Source organism: Oncorhynchus mykiss, chromosome 13 (genome assembly GCF_057628025.1).
Source record: "Oncorhynchus mykiss isolate SJ-2025 chromosome 13, ASM5762802v1, whole genome shotgun sequence".
Taxonomy (NCBI): Eukaryota; Metazoa; Chordata; class Actinopteri; order Salmoniformes; family Salmonidae; genus Oncorhynchus; species Oncorhynchus mykiss.
The window spans coordinates 20,300,854-20,313,352 of record NC_143034.1 but is presented as its reverse complement, the minus strand read 5'-3'; the positions used below and the strand labels follow the sequence as shown (position 1 = coordinate 20,313,352).

The window sequence follows — 12,499 nt, the reverse complement described above, 5'->3', positions numbered from 1 at the left end:
ACCACCCGTCCACTGGGTTTCTACAGCTCTCTGTCTCACTCACACAGTCACACAGTCACTTTGGCCAAGCCTCAAGATCCATATGGACTACCACCCGTCCACTGGGTTTCTACAACTCTCTGTCTCACTCACACACAGACACACAGTCACTTTGGCCAAGCCTCAAGATCCATATGGACTACCACCCGTCCACTGGGTTTCTACAGCTCTCTGTCTCACTCACACAGAGACACACAGTCACTTTGGCCAAGCCTCAAGATCCATATGGACTACCACCCGTCCACTGGGTTTCTACAACTCTCTGTCTCACTCACACACAGTCACTTTGGCCAAGCCTCAAGATCCATATGGACTACCACCCGTCCACTGGGTTTCTACAGCTCTCTGTCTCACTCACACACAGACACACAGTCACTTTGGCCAAGCCTCAAGATCCATATGGACTACCACCCGTCCACTGGGTTTCTACAGCTCTCTGTCTCACTCACACACAGACACACAGTCACTTTGGCCAAGCCTCAAGATCCATATGGACTACCACCCGTCCACTGGGTTTCTACAGCTCTCTGTCTCACTCACACACAGACACACAGTCACTTTGGCCAAGCCTCAAGATCCATATGGACTACCACCCGTCCACTGGGTTTCTACAACTCTCTGTCTCACTCACACACAGTCACACAGTCACTTTGGCCAAGCCTCAAGATCCATATGGACTACCACCCGTCCACTGGGTTTCTACAACTCTCTGTCTCACTCACACACAGACACACAGTCACTTTGGCCAAGCCACATCTAGAATCTCCCTCCACATGCTTTTTACATTTTCTACAAATGAAAACCTCCTGGACGTACAGATTTTTACCAGGCTCTTAAATTCAACTCCAACCAAGACACATGTGAGAGAGACGTTCTATCAGTGGAGAGAGGTTGTGTGGGCAGAGAGCCAGACTGCATATCTGTCCTTTAGAGGAATCGACACCGGTAGAGAGGATCCAGGCTGCTTGCATCTGTCCATTAGTTTGCTCCAGAGAGAGACTGTTTGCTCTACTCCACAGAGAGAGATAAGACACTGGGTAAAGCCAGATGATTAGACCAGAGAACAGAGGAGAGGATGCCAAGCTACAGCAGCACTACCAACACCACAGCAGCACTACCAACACCACAGCAGCACTACCAACTACCAACACCACAGCAGCACTACCAACTACCAACACCACAGCAGCACTACCAACTACCAACACCACAGCAGCACTACCAACTACCAACACCACAGCAGCACTACCAACTACCAACACCACATGCCTTCACAAAGTATTCACATCCTTTGACTTCATTTAAAATGAATTAATTAAGATGTATTTGTCTCTGGCCTAAAAAAAACCTTAATGTCAAAGTGGAATTGTGTTGATCAAAACTTTTATAAGTGAATTACAAAATGAAAAAGCTGAAATGTCTCGATTCAACCCCTTTGTTATGACAAGCCTAAATAAGTTCAGGAGTACAATGTTTTAAAACAAATCGCAGAATAAGTTGCATGGACTCACTCTGTGTGCAATAATAGTGTTGAACATGATTTTTAATGACTACCTCATCCCTGTACCCCACACATACAATTATCTGTAAGGTCCCTCAGTCGGGAGCAATGAACTTCAAACAAAGATTTGACCACAAAGACCAAAGAAAGGCACCTATTGGTAGACAATAAATGTTTGTTTTTTAAAAAGAGCAGAGTCACTACATAGATACAGACGTTCTTTCTAACTCAGTTGCCGGAGAGGAAGAAAACTGCTCAGGGATTTCACCATGAGGGCAATGGTGACTTTAATGTCTGTGATAGGAGAAAACTGGGGATGGATCAACCACATTGTACTTACTCTACAATACTAACCTAATTGACAGAGTGAAAAGAAGGAAGCCTGTACAGAATATTACTAAACATGCATCATGTTTGCAACAAGGCGCTAAAGTAATACTGCAAAAAATGTGGCAAAGCAATTCACTTTTTGTCTTGAATCGAAAGTGTTACGTTGGAGGAAAATCCAATGCATTACTGAGTACCACTCACCATATTTTCAAGCATAGTGGTGGTTGTATCATGTTATGGGTATGCTTGTAATCGTTAAGGACTGGGGAGTTTTTCAGGATAAAAAAGAAACCGAATGGAGCTAAGCACAGGCAAAAACCTAGAGGAAAATCTGGTTCACTCTGCTGTCCACCAAGAAGACAGTGAATGTTACGGTTTTGACTTAAATCTACTTGAAAATCTATGGCAAGACCTGAAAATAGTTGTCTAGCAATGATCAATGTGACAGAGTTTGAAGAATTTTGAAAATAATAAATGGGCAAATGTTGAATACTTTCTGAAGGCACTGTACATCTTACTGTGCATTGTGAGAGACTGATATACTTGGGATTTGCTTTAAATTCCGGGGAATCACATGGGTAACCACTGAGCGGTCTTTAAACATGACCAGATGGAGCGGTAGTAACGATTATATCATAATAACAAGGTGCATGACATCATTACTGCGAGAAGTCCTGCCGATCAGGAAGTGGAGTGTGGAGTCAGTGTGGAGCGTGTTAGACTTACAGCTGAGTGTTTCACGTGGGTCTGGGGGGGAGAAGAGGTTTAAATGGCAGCCCAGGGAGCTCTGTGCGTGTGTTTTTTTGGTATTACTATCTTTGTGGGGACAATAAGTTCTCACAAGGATAATAAAACAAGGAAAGTTCAGACAAGTGTGGAAATGTGTTGGTCCCCACAAGAAAAAAGGCCATTTTAGGCTAAGTTTAGGGTTCTGGAGAATATGATTTTGAATGGGAATAAATGTTTTGGTCCCCACAAGGATAGTAAAACAAACATGTGATGTGTGTGTAGGTTTAAATGGTGGCCCAGGGAGCTAGCAAGGTCTCTTTACTGTCCTACACACTGGTCTAGTACAGCTAGCATAGCTCGTCTTACCAGGGTGAATGACAGAGGGAGAGAAAGAGAGGAACAACTGGACCTTGCATGGTTGGTACTGAACCCTTCACATCCACCCATCCATCCATCCGGTCCTGTAAAAGGTTTACGAGTCATGCAGCTTTTTCTCTCTATTCTGTCTCTCCTATTTTCCCTCCTCCGGTCCTCCTTTCAGGGGTAGTGGGTGTACCTCTCTGGGCTGACGCCCTCACAACCCCTTGGAATGCCTGGTCCTCTGTCTCTCTGTGCTGTGTGTGTGTGTGTGTGTGTGTGTGTGTGTGTGTGTGTGTGTGTGTGTGTGTGTGTGTGTACCCCTGGCCTAGACATTAGTCACATCAGACTGCCTTGGAGGAATGGAATAAATTAACCACATGGAAACGCACAAAGGGGGGAGAGAAAGACATTTGGCCTCAATTCTCTATTTCACTCCAACACCATTGTTAACTTGCATCATCACACAAGTATTTTAACACGAAAACAGGACCAGCCGATAAATAAGAATTCGTCATTTTCAGACTTTTGTCTCTTCAGATATTGCTATCGAGGCAAGATAACAGACAGAAAAAGCACTATGAAATGATTAACTAGCTTAAAGTGACAAACTCAAATCCACTTTCCATTGTGGTGTAATGTAGAAATGCAGTATAAGGAGCTTAGCCAGAGAGATTAGCAGCCTCACTTAACTGCAAATCCTAAATATGGACGACGCACCAAGCAGACAGACGACGCACCAAGCAGACAGACGACGCACCAAGCAGACAGACGACGCACCAAGCAGACAGACGACGCACCAAGCAGACAGACGACGCACCAAGCAGACAGACGACGCACCAAGCAGACAGACGACGCACCAAGCAGACAGACGACGCACCAAGCAGACAGACGACGCACCAAGCAAACAGACGACGCACCAAGCAGACAGACGACGCACCAAGCAGACAGACGACGCACCAAGCAGACAGACGACGCACCAAGCAGACAGACGACGCACCAAGCAGACAGACGACGCACCAAGCAGACAGACGACGCACCAAGCAGACAGACGACGCACCAAGCAGACAGACGACGCACCAAGCAGACAGACTATGTCCACGGACAATTAAAATGGAGAAAGCTCTACATGCAAGCCGTCACATTCCATAAGAAAGCAATTGACTTGCCTAGTTAAAGAAAGGTTAAAGACTGGTTGATTCAAAGATAAAACTACAGTGAAAACGGAGATAGCTCAGATAGCAACCTTGACAAAGCTCATAAAACACCCCTCCTCCCCCCCCCCAGTTTAGAGCATCTTTGTTCATTCAGTTCCTACTCTGGCAGGTTGCCAAGTCCCATGCAGACACTATATGCCCAAGTCAGACCCAGGCCAGACACTATATGCCCAGACCAGACCCAGGCCAGACCCAGGGCGACACTATAAGCCCAGGCCAGGGGGAAAACAATGCTGACTGCTTGCTTACGTGTCTCATTATGTGTCAAACACGTTCCCTGGATAATGTTGACAGGCCAACCTAGGCATTATCGTCATGACTAAAGCTTATTGTCATGACCTCGATACACAGTTCAGAAACTGATGAGGAGGCTCATGCCATGTAGCATAAATAGTAGTGAAGTTGTCCTCTGAAGAGGGATGGTGCTGTTAGGACCGTAAACAACACGACAGGTTGGTACGTCAAGGAAAACGTCTAGACCAGACTGAGCCGGCGAAAAATGATGAGGAGATGAAGAAATGTTAAACAAATCAGATGACATAGGAGAGGCATGGTCAGGCCCTCTTCAACCACAGACGGGGAGGAGAGGAACAAGGGAGGAAGAGGAGAGAGAGACAGACTGTAAACTGAACATTTTAGGGAGACAAAACCAGTCACTATTTCCCATGTAGAATAACTTCCAAAAGCAGTAAAACATCTTGTGGTGTGTGTGTGTGTGTGTGTGTGTGTGTGTGTGTGTGTATTGTGTGTGTGTGTGTGTGTGTGTGTGCAACCACAGTAAAACGTCTCGCCAGACAGGCACAGAGTGACCACCAACAGACAAATCAAAGCCATATCATTTGTTAGTTCAGCATTTCCAAAATAAGCAAGTGGCAACCCAGAGTGTCCGTTTATTTTTGAAAACGTCTGTGGCACGGTGGAGAAAGATTTCCATGCAGAATAATGCTTAGCCTACTGCACATGACGCACTTTTTATTTTATTTTTTATTTAACCTTTATTTAACTAGGCAAGTCAGTTAAGAACAAATTCTTATTTTCAATGACGGCCTAGGAACAGTGGGTTAACTGCCTGTTCAGGGGCAGAACGACAGATTTGTACCTTGTCAGCTCGGGGAATTGAACTTGCAACCTTCCGGTTACTAGTCCAACTCGCTAACCACTAGGCTACCCTGCCGCACTTGAGACAATAGCAATATCTTTTCATTAAAACACGTAACAAGTCTACACTGAATGTGATACATGAACTGGGGTTGTTGATACAACCCACTGGTGCTGCTACACAATAAGTCAGCGGAAGAGTGATGTTTATGCATGTAAATAAATATATCTCTCACCTCTCTGGAGAGATGACTTCCTCGTCCGGTCAAATCGCTAACACCGTTTCCTCACCTGGAGAAAACACAAAACAGACAGAGTTATTCATCTCCTGTCTTACCGACTTAACGATCTCATCAACCAGAAAGCTTTTTAACGTGTCTGGAGCAAAGCACTTTAAAAACAGCAGACTTCTTAATAATTAGACACAGAGAGACGTATTTATTTGGTTTAAAACACAACTCTGCTATTACAATACATGCTTCTGAGGCCTGGTCTGCATAGATAGACAGAATGAGTCCCAAGTGACACCCTATTCTCTGTTATAGTGCACTATTTCTTACCAGACCCCTATAGGTCCTGGTCAAAAGAAGTGCATAGGGTGCATTTGGGACTCACACAGATGCCTCAGGTAAAAACCCAGTTTAGATATGAAAAGATTAAATGAAAAGGTGGGCCTCTTGTAATACAGCACCCAGACTTCTGATCTTTTAAAAGAGGCTTGGAATGCAGTCATTACACATCAAAGTCATCGTAACGACATCCTTCACATACACATCGTTGACTCAAACACCAACGTCCTACATCATCATAAAGGACGGGTATAAAGCAAACAGACAAAATAATCCCATTCTATTTCACAGCACAACCTCATTTAGCTGGGGGTCAGGGGCCCAGTGTACAGGGTGTGTAACCTCTCATTTAGCTGGGGGTCAGGGGCCCAGTGTACAGGGTGTGTAACCTCTCATTTAGCTGGTGGTCAGGGGCCCAGTGTACAGGGTGTGTAACCTCTCATTTAGCTGGTGGTCAGGGGCCCAGTGTACAGGGTGTGTAACCTCTCATTTAGCTGGTGGTCAGGGGCCCAGTGTACAGGGTGTGTAACCTCTCATTTAGCTGGGGGTCAGGGGCCCAGTGTACAGGGTGTGTAACCTCTCATTTAGCTGGGGGTCAGGGGCCCAGTGTACAGGGTGTGTAACCTCTCATTTAGCTGGGGGTCAGGGGCCCAGTGTACAGGGTGTGTAACCTCTCATTTAGCTGGGGGTCAGGGGCCCAGTGTACAGGGTGTGTAACCTCGCATTTAGCTGGTGGTCAGGGGCCCAGTTTACAGGGTGTGTAACCTCTCATTTAGCTGGTGGTCAGGGGCCCAGTGTACAGGGTGTGTAACCTCGCATTTAGCTGGTGGTCAGGGGCCCAGTTTACAGGGTGTGTAACCTCTCATTTAGCTGGTGGTCAGGGGCCCAGTGTACAGGGTGTGTAACCTCTCATTTAGCTGGGGGTCAGGGGCCCAGTGTACAGGGTGTGTAACCTCTCATTTAGCTGGGGGTCAGGGGCCCAGTGTACAGGGTGTGTAACCTCTCAAACAGCAGTGATTGGGAGGGGAGTTGTAGAGGAATGCTGTCAAAGTGTAAATATCTTTTCACTTCCCAAGTTCTTAGGGTCAGGAGTGTCCCCTCTCTTCTCATGCGCTCTGTCTGCACGTTATGAACTCTGATGGGGAACCAAGTGCAGCTAGACCCCATGGACACCCCTGGGTCAACGATGTCAGAGCCTCAAAGCTATGGGGAGTGTGTGCGCATGTGTGTGTCTGTGTTTTAACATGTTCTTCATCATAGCACTCAGCAGGTAGTGATTTCCACTATAGCTGGTGGCCAATGGCCCAGTGTACAGGGTGTGGAACCAGGTGCCCCTACCAGACCAATTCATATATTATTTCAGGGATTTCAGGTATTTTTCAATACATTTTAAAAATAACTATACAGATAACTTTCTTTGGAAAAAACAAAATAGTTGAATATTGGAATGTGTTTGTATACACTTGGAAAGTATTTGAAAATACTCAAATATACTGACTCAAATACACTCCCATGCATTTATCATAGGTATATGGAAATACTTTCAAATACAATTTGGCCGACTATTTATTTTCTGTTTTTACAAACAACCATTAAAATACTGAAGTAAAACTACATGTTTTGGGCTGTGTATTTGGATATACTCAAATATACAGAAAACAAAAAGTATTTAAATAACACACCCAGGTGTGGCCCCTACACACACACACACAGGGCGGTGGCAGGGGTAGCTTGACCTGCCCGTGATAGCCATCTCTGTCCTCTGAACAAACACCAGCTGTGTCAACACCAGAGTAGAGTACAACCTATCATTAGTACAGAATCAATGTCATGGTTAGAGGATTGTTGCTAAGGGAAATAGAGACTCATACACATACTAGCATAAGGGTTGTCGTTAGTAGTCGTAGAGCCTAGTCGTAGAGTGTTGTCGTAGCTCTACTTGAGCAATGAGCATCTACCGATTCTAACTACAGATTCGATGGTGAAAGCATCAAAACTAGGGGTGAAACGGTACGTTAACCGTTCGGTCCACGGTGCACGGTTCGGTACGCACTGCGAACCGAACAATACATTAATCATATATTATAGCTAGGAAGATATGTAATTGTAAAAAAAAAAATATTATTGCATAAACCAATGGCGTATAAATTAACGTGGAAAAAAATCTACATAGTAATAAAGTTGTCTTTAAAAATGTTTTAAAACGTTTAGTCTCGTATGCAGCTCCACTCATTAGTTATTTCATTCTAGGGAGAACAGAGCTGAGACCGTCGTAGCGGCAATTCGCTTATGAAGGAATTAGCAGTTGGCTACATGCAAAGGCGCAACATGGCGAGCCAGAACTAGAAGACGCCCCAGTACCATTCAGGTCTGACGTCTGGGAACATTTCGGTTTCCCTGGAAACTATAACGGGGATTACCAACGAGTGGTGGATATAACTTCAACATGTAGGCTCTGTTCATTACTGATAGCCTGTTAGAGTGGTGGATATAACATCTACATGTAGGTTATGTTCATTACTGATAGCCTGTTAGAGTGGTGGATATAACATCTACAACATGTAGGTTCTGTTCATTACTGATAGCCTGTTAGAGTGGTGGATATAACATCTACAACATGTAGGTTATGTTCATTACTGATAGCCTGTTAGAGTGGTGGATATAACATCTACATGTAGGCTCTGTTCATTACTGATAGCCTGTTAGAGTGGTGGATATAACATCTACATGTAGGCTCTGTTCATTACTGATAGCCTGTTAGAGTGGTGGATATAACATCTACATGTAGGCTCTGTTCATTACTGATAGCCTGTTAGAGTGGTGGATATAACTTCAACATGTAGGCTCTGTTCATTACTGATAGCCTGTTAGAGTGGTGGATATAACATCTACATGTAGGTTCTGTTCATTACTGATAGCCTGTTAGAGTGGTGGATATAACTTCAACATGTAGGTTCTGTTCATTACTGATAGCCTATTAGAGTGGTGGATATAACATCTACAACATGTAGGCTCTGTTCATTACTGATAGCCTATTAGAGTGGTGGATATAACATCTACATGTAGGCTCTGTTCATTACTGATAGCCTATTAGAGTGGTGGATATAACATCTACATGTAGGCTCTGTTCATTACTGATAGCCTGTTAGAGTGGTGGATATAACATCTACATGTAGGCTCTGTTCATTACTGATAGCCTATTAGAGTGGTGGATATAACATCTACAACATGTAGGCTCTGTTCATTGCTGATAGCCTATTAGAGTGGTGGATATAACATCTACATGTAGGCTCTGTTCATTACTGATAGCCTGTCAGAGTGGTGGATATAACATCTACAACATGTAGGCTCTGTTCATTGCTGATAGCCTATTAGAGTGGTGGATATAACATCTACATGTAGGCTCTGTTCATTACTGATAGCCTGTCAGAGTGGTGGATATAACATCTACAACATGTAGGCTCTGTTCATTACTGATAGCCTGTTAGAGTGGTGGATATAACATCTACATGTAGGCTCTGTTCATTGCTGATAGCCTGTTAGAGTGGTGGATATAACCTCTACATGTAGGCTCTGTTCATTACTGATAGCCTGTTAGAGTGGTGGATATAACATCTACATGTAGGCTCTGTTCATTACTGATAGCCTATTAGAGTGGTGGATATAACCTCTACATGTAGGCTCTGTTCATTACTGATAGCCTGTTAGAGTGGTGGATATAACATCTACAACATGTAGGCTCTGTTCATTACTGATAGCCTGTTAGAGTGGTGGATATAACCTCTACATGTAGGCTCTGTTCATTACTGATAGCCTATTAGAGTGGTGGATATAACATCTACATGTAGGCTCTGTTCATTACTGATAGCCTATTAGAGTGGTGGATATAACATCTACATGTAGGTTATGTTCATTACTGATAGCCTGTTAGAGTGGTGGATATAACATCTACATGTAGGCTCTGTTCATTACTGATAGCCTGTTAGAGTGGTGGATATAACATCTACATGTAGGCTCTGTTCATTACTGATAGCCTGTTAGAGTGGTGGATATAACCTCTACATGTAGGCTCTGTTCATTACTGATAGCCTGTTAGAGTGGTGGATAAAACATCTACATGTAGGCTCTGTTCATTACTGATAGCCTGTTAGAGTGGTGGATATAACATCTACATGTAGGCTCTGTTCATTACTGATAGCCTATTAGAGTGGTGGATATAACCTCTACATGTAGGCTCTGTTCATTACTGATAGCCTGTTAGAGTGGTGGATATAACATCTACAACATGTAGGCTCTGTTCATTGCTGATAGCCTGTTAGAGTGGTGGATATAACATCTACAACATGTAGGCTCTGTTCATTGCTGATAGCCTATTAGAGTGGTGGATATAACATCAACATGTAGGCTCTGTTCATTACTGATAGCCTATTAGAGTGGTGGATATAACATCTAGAACATGTAGGCTCTGTTCATTACTGATAGCCTGTTAGAGTGGTGGATATAACATCTACATGTAGGCTCTGTTCATTGCTGATAGCCTGTTAGAGTGGTGGATATAACATCTACAACATGTAGGCTCTGTTCATTACTGATAGCCTGTTAGAGTGGTGGATATAACATCTACAACATGTAGGCTCTGTTCATTGCTGATAGCCTGTTAGAGTGGAGGATATAACATCTACAACATGTAGGCTCTGTTCATTGCTGATAGCCTGTTAGAGTGGTGGATATAACATCAACATGTAGGCTCTGTTCATTGCTGATAGCCTGTTAGAGTGGTGGATATAACCTCTACAACATGTAGGCTCTGTTCATTGCTGATAGCCTGTTAGAGTGGTGGATATAACTTCAACATGTAGGCTCTGTTCATTGCTGATAGCCTGTTAGAGTGGTGGATATAACTTCAACATGTAGGCTCTGTTCATTGCTGATAGCCTGTTAGAGTGGTGGATATAACATCTACATGTAGGCTCTGTTCATTACTGATAGCCTGTTAGAGTGGTGGATAAAACATCTACATGTAGGCTCTGTTCATTACTGATAGCCTGTTAGAGTGGTGGATATAACATCTACATGTAGGCTCTGTTCATTACTGATAGCCTATTAGAGTGGTGGATATAACATCTACATGTAGGTTATGTTCATTGCTGATAGCCTATTAGAGTGGTGGATATAACATCAACATGTAGGCTCTGTTCATTGCTGATAGCCTGTTAGAGTGGTGGATATAACCTCTACAACATGTAGGCTCTGTTCATTACTGATAGCCTGTTAGAGTGGTGGATATAACATCTACATGTAGGCTCTGTTCATTGCTGATAGCCTGTTAGAGTGGTGGATATAACATCAACATGTAGGCTCTGTTCATTACTGATAGCCTGTTAGAGTGGTGGATATAACATCTACATGTAGGCTCTGTTCATTACTGATAGCCTGTTAGAGTGGTGGATATAACCTCTACAACATGTAGGCTCTGTTCATTACTGATAGCCTGTTAGAGTGGTGGATATAACATCTACATGTAGGCTCTGTTCATTGCTGATAGCCTGTTAGAGTGGTGGATATAACATCTACATGTAGGCTCTGTTCATTACTGATAGCCTGTTAGAGTGGTGGATATAACATCTACATGTAGGCTCTGTTCATTACTGATAGCCTGTTAGAGTGGTGGATATAACATCTACATGTAGGCTCTGTTCATTACTGATAGCCTGTTAGAGTGGTGGATATAACATCTACATGTAGGCTCTGTTCATTGCTGATAGCCTGTTAGAGTGGTGGATAAAACATCTACATGTAGGCTCTGTTCATTACTGATAGCCTGTTAGAGTGGTGGATAAAACATCTACATGTAGGCTCTGTTCATTACTGATAGCCTGTTAGAGTGGTGGATATAACATCTACATGTAGGCTCTGTTCATTACTGATAGCCTGTTAGAGTGGTGGATATAACATCTACATGTAGGCTCTGTTCATTACTGATAGCCTGTTAGAGTGGTGGATATAACATCTACATGTAGGCTCTGTTCATTACTGATAGCCTGTTAGAGTGGTGGATATAACATCTACATGTAGGCTCTGTTCATTACTGATAGCCTATTAGAGTGGTGGATATAACCTCTACATGTAGGCTCTGTTCATTACTGATAGCCTGTTAGAGTGGTGGATATAACATCTACATGTAGGCTCTGTTCATTACTGATAGCCTGTTAGAGTGGTGGATATAACATCTACATGTAGGCTCTAAGGAGCTAAGGGAAGTAGTTGCAGTGTGGAAGTTGGAGAGGGATAACTTAACGATTCCTGGGACCACTGACAACGCTGGAAATATTGTAAATGCAGTTGCACTAGCTGGATTGGGGCCACAGATAGGATGCTTTGCTCGCGTTGTTAATCTAGCGTTTCAAAGAGCAATGTCAGTGAATCCAGCCTCTCGCCTCCTAGCAAAGATCAGGAAGGTGGTATCCTTCTTTCATAAAAGCACAACTGCTGCACATGTTTTCAAGACAAAACAGGAGATGCTGGAGCTGCCAAACCACAAACTAATCCAAGATGTCCCTACTAGATGGAATTCAAGCCATGACATGGCTGTGCCTGGGATCTCCGTCCCTAGCGAGAGGGTATTCTCCACAGCTACCTGGCTGTGCCTGGGACCTCCGTCC

The 12,499-nt window shown here is 43.7% G+C and overlaps 1 protein-coding gene across 12 annotated transcripts in view; it reads right to left on the bottom strand.

The window, feature by feature from the left end:
• Positions 1 to 12,499, bottom strand: part of LOC118938206 (gamma-adducin) — a 158,424-nt gene that overhangs the window by 116,868 nt on the left and 29,057 nt on the right. For 9 of the 12 annotated variants that reach the window (XM_090195624.1, XM_090195617.1, XM_090195631.1 and 6 more), the window contains exon 2: positions 5,505 to 5,559. The exons of the other annotated variants lie outside the window; for them this stretch is intronic. The gene's annotated coding sequence lies outside the window, so the exon portion shown is untranslated. The remainder of the gene's footprint in view (positions 1 to 5,504; positions 5,560 to 12,499) is intronic. 12 annotated transcript variants of the gene reach the window in all.